Source organism: Lolium perenne, chromosome 1, assembly GCF_019359855.2.
Source record: "Lolium perenne isolate Kyuss_39 chromosome 1, Kyuss_2.0, whole genome shotgun sequence".
Taxonomy (NCBI): domain Eukaryota; kingdom Viridiplantae; phylum Streptophyta; class Magnoliopsida; order Poales; family Poaceae; genus Lolium; species Lolium perenne.
The window spans coordinates 93,542,145-93,549,717 of record NC_067244.2 but is presented as its reverse complement, the minus strand read 5'-3'; positions in this window follow the sequence as shown (position 1 = coordinate 93,549,717).

The window sequence follows — 7,573 nt, the reverse complement described above, 5'->3', positions numbered from 1 at the left end:
GGACAAGTATGTCCTTAGGCTTTACTCATAGTGTTCATGGCGAAGGTTGAATCTTCTTCGTTAAATTGTTATATGGTTGGAATCGGAAAATGATACATGTAGTAATTCTAAAATGTCTTGGATAATGTGATACTTGGCAATTGTTGTGCTCATGTTTAAGCTCTTGCATCATATACTTTGCACCTATTAATGAAGAAATACATAGAGCTTGCTAAAATTTGGTTTGTATAATTTGTCTCTCTAAGGTCTAGATAATTTCTAGTAAAGAGTTTGAACAACAAGGAAGACGGTGTAGAGTCTTATAATGTTTACAATATGTCTTTTATGTGAGTTTTGCTGCACCGCTTCATACTTGTGTTTGTTTCAAATAACCTTGCTAGCCTAAGCCTTGTATTGAGAGGGAATACTTCTCATGCATCCAAATCCTTGAGCCAACCACTATGCCATTTGTGTCCACCATACCTACCTACTACATGGTATTTCTCCGCCATTCCAAAGTAAATTGCTTGAGTGCTACCTTTAAACAATTCAAAATTTATCACCTCTGATTTGTGTCAATGTTTTATAGCTCATGAGGAAGTATGTGGTGTTTATCTTTCAATCTTGTTGGGCAACTTTCACCAATGGACTAGTGGCTTCATCCGCTTATCCAATAATTTTGCAAAAAGAGCTGGCAATGGGATTCCCAGTCCCAAATTAATTAACAAAAAAATAGACACTCCTCCATGGTATGTGATTGTTGGACGGCACCCGAAGGATTCGGTTAGCCATGGCTTGAGAAAGCAAAGGTGGGGAGGAGTGTCATCATAATAAAACTAAAATAAAAAGGCACTCCTTCATGGTATGAGATTGTTGGCAGGCACCCGAGGATTCGGTTAGCCATGGTTTGTGAAAGAAAGGCTGGAAGGAGTGCCACACAAAAATAAAATAAAATGGGAGCCGCTCTTTGAAGGTTTGTCTGGCAAGGGGGTTAGAGTACCCGCTACCATTCGTTGACAACAACAAACACCTCTCAAAATTTTACTTTTATGCTCTCTATATGTTTTCAAAACTAAAGCTCTAGCACAAATATAGCAATCAATGCTTCCCTCTGCGAAGGGCCATTCTTTTACTTTTATGTTGAGTTAGTTCACCTATTTCTCTCCACCTCAAGAAGCAAACACTTGTGTGAACTGTGCATTGATTCCTACATACTTGCATATTGCACTTGTTATATTACTCTATGTTGACAATATCCATGAGATATACATGTTATAAGTTGAAAGCAACCACTGAAACTTAATCTTCCTTTGTGTTGCTTCAATGCCTTTACTTTGATTTAACTCTTATGCAAGACTTATTGATGCTTGTCTTGAAGTACTATTCATGAAAAGTCTTTGCTATATGATTCATTTGTTTACTCATGTCATTTACATTGTTTTGATCGCTGCATTCATTACATATGCTTACAATAGTATGATCAAGGTTATGATGGCATGTCACTCCAGAAATTATCTTTGTTATCGTTTACCTGCTCGGGACAAGCAGAAACTAAGCTTGGGGATGCTGATACGTCTCCGACGTATCGATAATTTCTTATGTTCCATGCCACATTATTGATGATATCTACATGTTTTATGCATACTTTATGTCATATTTATGAATTTTCCGGCACTAACCTATTAACGAGATGCCGAAGAGCCAGTTGCTGTTTTCTGCTGTTTTTGGTTTCAGAAATCCTAGTAAGGAAATATTCTCGGAATTGGACGAAATCAACGCCCAGGGGCCTATTTTGCCACGAAGCTTCCGGAAGACCGAAGGGAAGACAAAGTGGGGCCACGGGGCGCCGCCACACTAGGGCGGCGTGGCCCAGGGGGGCCCGCGCGGCCCTAGCGTGTGGGGCCCCCGTGACGCCCCCTGACCTATCTCCTCCGCCTACTTATAGCCTTTGTCGCGAAACCGCCAGTACCGAGAGCCACGATACGGAAAACCTTCCAGAGACGCCGCCGCCGCCAATCCCATCTCGGGGGATTCAGGAGATCGCCTTCGGCACCCTGCCGGAGAGGGGAATCATCTCCCGGAGGACTCTTCACCGCCATGGTCGCCTCCGGAGTGATGAGTGAGTAGTTCACCCCTGGACTATGGGTCCATAGCAGTAGCTAGATGGTTGTCTTCTCCTCATTATGCTTCATTGTCGGGTCTTGTGAGCTGCCTAACATGATCAAGATCATCTATCTATAATGCTATATGTTGTGTTTGTTGGGATCCGATGGATAGAGAATACTATGTTATGTTGATTATCAATCTATTACCTATGTGTTGTTTATGATCTTGCATGCTCTCCGTTATTAGTAGAGTCTCTGGCCAAGTTTTTACTCTTAACTCCAAGAGGGAGTATTTATGCTCGATAGTGGGTTCATGCCTCCATTAAATCTGGGACAGTGACAGAAAGTTCTAAGGTTGTGGATGTGCTGTTGCCACTAGGGATAAAACATTGATGCTATGTCCGAGGATGTAGTTATTGATTACATTACGCACCATACTTAATGCAATTGTCTGTTGTTTTCAACTTAATACTGGAAGGGGTTCGGATGATAACCTGAAGGTGGACTTTTTAGGCATAGATGCATGCTGGATAGCGGTCTATGTACTTTGTCGTAATGCCCAATTAAATCTCACAATACTCATCATATCATGTATGTGCATTGTCATGCCCTCTCTATTTGTCAATTGCCCAACTGTAATTTGTTCACCCAACATGCTATTTATCTTATGGGAGAGACACCTCTAGTGAACTGTGGACCCCGGTCCATTCTTTTAATCGAATACAATCTACTGCAATACTTGTTCTACTGTTTTCTGCAAACAATCATCATCCACACTATACATCGAATACTTTGTTACAGCAAGCCGGTGAGATTGAAAACCTCACTGTTTTGTTGGGGCAAAGTACTTTGGTTGTGTTGTGCAGGTTCCACGTTGGCGCCGGAATCCCTGGTGTTGCGCCGCACTACATCTCGTCGCCATCAACCTTCAACGTGCTTCTTGGCTCCTACTGGTTCGATAAACCTTGGTTTCTTACTGAGGGAAAACTTGCCGCTGTACGCATCACACCTTCCTCTTGGGGTTCCCAACGGACGCGTGCTGTACGCGTGTCAGAGCCTCCCACCTCGGAGAGGATCCTCTTCTCCTTCCGCGAGAGCTACTGGCTCGATGGACTCGCACGTGGCCTTCAGGAGGCACTTGCGCGTCTCTGTGGACAGAACGTGGTGCGCATCCTCGCCTCTCGCTTCGCGCATCTCGTGAGACGTGATGCCATGGGGGTGCCTATGGATCTGCAGCCGCACCCGCAGTTGAGGCACCATGCTGAGCACCTGGACTTCATGCTCTACCAGACTCAGAAGAATCTCGACGCCACTTGCGCTTACGCGAACCAGACCCATGCTCACATCATCGAGCAGGGTGAGGCGATCAAGCTCCTCAACAACGATCGCAAGGCCCTTCGCCAGCAGCGTGCCAAGAAGGACGCTACGATTGTGCGCCTTCGCGCCAAGATCGCAGCACTTGAGGCCACTGTCAAGGCCCAGGAGGATCAGCTTAGAGAGATGGAGGACGACGACGGAGGTATCGACCTTCAGGGAGGAGGAGCCTTCCTGAGCGACGATGACGACTTTGAGGAGGACGAGTTCACCGAGGAGGAGGACTACGAGTTCTTGGAGGCAGGACCTGACGACTACGTCCCGATCGACGTCGAGGATGAGGAGTAGTTGCACTAGTTTCACTTATGTAGGTGTGAGTTGTATCCCGTCCTTTGTATCGTAGCATGAGAATGGTTCTTAAAACCATGGTAGTATGAGTGTGTTAGTTTGTACTATGTGATGAATGAATGAATGTTATGTTTGTCATGAAAATATTACAAGTTTCAAATGTTTTCAAACTTACTCAAAATAAACCATAGAAATTTCCCTCTTATATTATGATCTTCTCTATCTTCAGATGGCCCCTCCCAATCGCACCAACGATGCGATGATGCAACTGCTGCAAACCCTGCTTGCTGACAGGGAGACTGAAAGAGCTGAACGCCAAGCCAATATCGCAGCCTTGCAGAACATTGCCAATCAAGGCCCTGGAAATCATGACCACCCCGGATCCAAGCTCAAGAACTTTCAGAACACCAATCCTCCGGTGTTTAGCAAGACTGAAGAACCCCTCGACGCCGACGACTGGCTCCAGACTATGGAGAACAACTTGGAAGTAGCCGGAGTGGAAGCCAATGAGAAGGTTTTGTTTGCAACCCACTATCTCGCCGGACCAGCTCGCGCTTGGTGGACAAGCACCCGTGCCATGAACGGAGGTCAGTTCATGACTTGGGAGGAGTTCAAGCTCAAGTTCAGCAAGTACCATGTACCCCCGGGTCTTATCAAGAAGATGAGGGATGAGTTCCGTGAACTGAAGCAAGGTCGCTTGACGGTGGTAGAATACCGTGACAGGTTCCTTACACTGTCAAGGTACGCCCCCGACGAAACTGACACCACTGAGAAGAGGCAGGAGAGATTCCTGAACGGACTGCATGATGAGATGCAGACTGTCCTCGTCAACATCCCCTTCGCCGACCTTGAAGCCCTTGTTGACTCCGCCATCCAGATGGAGGGCAAGCTGAACCAAGCCAATGAGAACCGCAAGCGCCGCATGATGCATCAAAGTGGGTCTAGCAATGCCCAGAAGTATCGCCCCAGCTCAAGCGGAGGTTTCACTCCGAGAAACAACAACAACAGGCCCCCGATGCAAAACTCGTGCCCCGGTTATCAGAACCGGAGTGGAGGAAACTCCAAGCCAGGAAGCTACAACAACAAGAACAACAACAACAACAACAACAACTACAACCGCGCTCCGCCCAGAGCCCCCAACAACAACAACAACAGCAACACCAACACCGCTCCCAGAACCGGAAGCAACGCCATCCCCGTTGCGACCAAGGACAAGGCCACCATCACCTGTTATGAGTGTGGTGTAGTGGGGCACTACTCCAACGAGTGTCCCAAGAGGCTCGCCAAGCTCGCAGGCAACACCGCTGCACCTGCTCAGCAGCAACGCCGTGTCTCCACCGGCAAGAAGTTCACCCCCAACAACCCCAATAACCGCAACGGCCGTCTCTACCACATGAACGCCGAAGAAGCCCAGGAAGCACCAGATGTTGTACTGGGTATGTTTTCTGTCAACCACATTCCTGCCAGAGTGTTGTTTGATTCCGGAGCATCTCATTCTTTTGTCACTGAAGACTTTGCATCAACAAGTAAAATTCAACCTATCAGTTTGAAGCATGTTATGATAGTTCAAATCCCCGGATCAACCACCAAAGCCAGTAAATTTTGCAAAAATGTACCCATCAAAATCCATGATGTAGCTTTCTATGCTAATCTAATCATTCTGGGAACCAAAGCTTTGGAAGTCGTACTAGGAATGGACTGGATGTCAAAACACCATGGTTTGATTGACTATGCAAAGAAAGCCACAACCATGACTAGCAGCACCGGTATCCTAGTAGAACATGTCTCTGAAAGACTACCCAGAAAATTTACCTGCAACCAAAGTGTCTCCAAGCCAACTCTGGATCAAATCAGGGTCGTTTGTCGCTACCCTGATGTGTTTCCGGATGATCTACCTGGTATGCCCCCGGATCGGGATATCGAGTTCATCATCGAGTTAATCCCCGGGACTGGACCTATAGCTCAGAGAGCCTACAGCATGAACGCAACCGAGCTTGTGGAGCTGAAGAAGCAGATAGATGATATGTTGGCCAAAGGTCTGATTAGACCTAGTGCATCCCCTGGAGATCCCCCGTTTTGTTTGTGGAAAAGAAGGATGGTGCCAATCGTTTATGTACGGACTATCGTAAGCTTAACGATGTCACCATCAAAAACAAATACCCCTACCCAAGATAGAAGACTTGTTTGATCAACTAACTGGAGCCAAAGTTTTCTCCAAGATAGACCTTAGAACTGGTTATCATCAGCTGAAGATTCGAGCCACCGACATTCCAAAGACTGCCTTTACCACCAGATATGGGTTGTATGAGTACAACGTCATGTCGTTTGGACTAACCAATGCCCCCGCTTATTTCATGAATCTCATGAATAAGATCTTCATGAACTTTTTGGACAAGTTTGTCGTTGTCTTCATCGATGACATCCTTGTATACTCCAAGTCCGAAGAGGAACATGAACAACATTTGGCGACTGTCCTAGAAACCCTTAGGCACCACCAGTTGTATGCCAAGTTCAGCAAGTGTGAGTTTTGGTTGGAGGAAGTAGGATTCCTGGGACACATCTTGTCTGCAGGAGGAATTGCCGTAGATCCCGCCAAGATCAAAACTGTTATGGAATGGCAAGCCCCAACCACCCAAACCGAGGTCCGCACTTTTCTTGGATTAGCCGGATATTACCGCAGATTTGTAGAAGGCTTTTCGAGCATCGCTTGACCAATGACCCAACTGCTAAAGAAGGACAAGAAGTTTGAGTGGACTGACAAATGTGAAGAGAGTTTTCAACAACTCAAGAGTAGACTGACCTCAGCCCCAATCCTGATCATGCCAGACATCACCAAGCCCTTTGACGTATATTGCGACGCCTCCAAGGTTGGTCTTGGATGTGTACTTATGCAAGAAGGCAAAGTTGTATCCTACCTTTCAAGACAACTAAAGCAACATGAACAGAACTACCCAACCCATGACCTCGAGCTTGCAGCTGTGGTCCTAGCCTTGAAAGTTTGGCGTCATTACCTCATGGGTAATCGATGCGAGATCTACTCCGACCACAAAAGCCTGAAATACATCTTCACCCAGAAGGAGCTGAATATGAGACAACGCCGATGGATCGAATTGATCAAGGATTACGACATGGAGATTCACTACCACCCCGGCAAGGCCAATGTGGTAGCGGATGCTTTGAGTCGACTGCCGTGTCAGTTGAACTCCATGATCGCAATCGAACAGCCCAGCCTGCACCAAGAGTTTGAATAGTTCAGACTTGAACTTGTTAGTGAAGGATTCCTAGCCAGCATAGAGCTTCAACCCACCTTGGTTAGCCAGATCAAGGAAGCCCAGAAGGACAACGCTAGCATCGACGGAATCAAGAAACAGATAGCCGCAGGAAAAGCCCCCGGATTCACTGTGGATGAAGCCGGAGTTCTTTGGTACAAAGAACGTCTCTGCGTACCATCGGACTTAGACTTGAAACAAGTCATCCTGCAAGAAGCCCATGACACCCTTTACTCAATCCACCCCGGAGGTACCAAGATGTATCAAGACCTGAAGGAGCAATTCTGGTGGCATGGAATGAAGAGAGAAATCGGCAGCTACATCGCCAAGTGTGACATCTGTCAGAGAGTCAAGGCAGAACATCAACGACCCACAGGACTGCTACAATCACTGCAGATTCCAGAATGGAAGTGGGACTCCGTAGGAATGGACTTTATCGCCGGACTGCCCAAATCCAGCAAAGGCAATGATTCAATATGGGTAGTTGTCGATAGATTGACCAAAGTCGCCCATTTCATCGCCATCAAGACCACATACCAAGGCCCAAAGTTAGCTGAA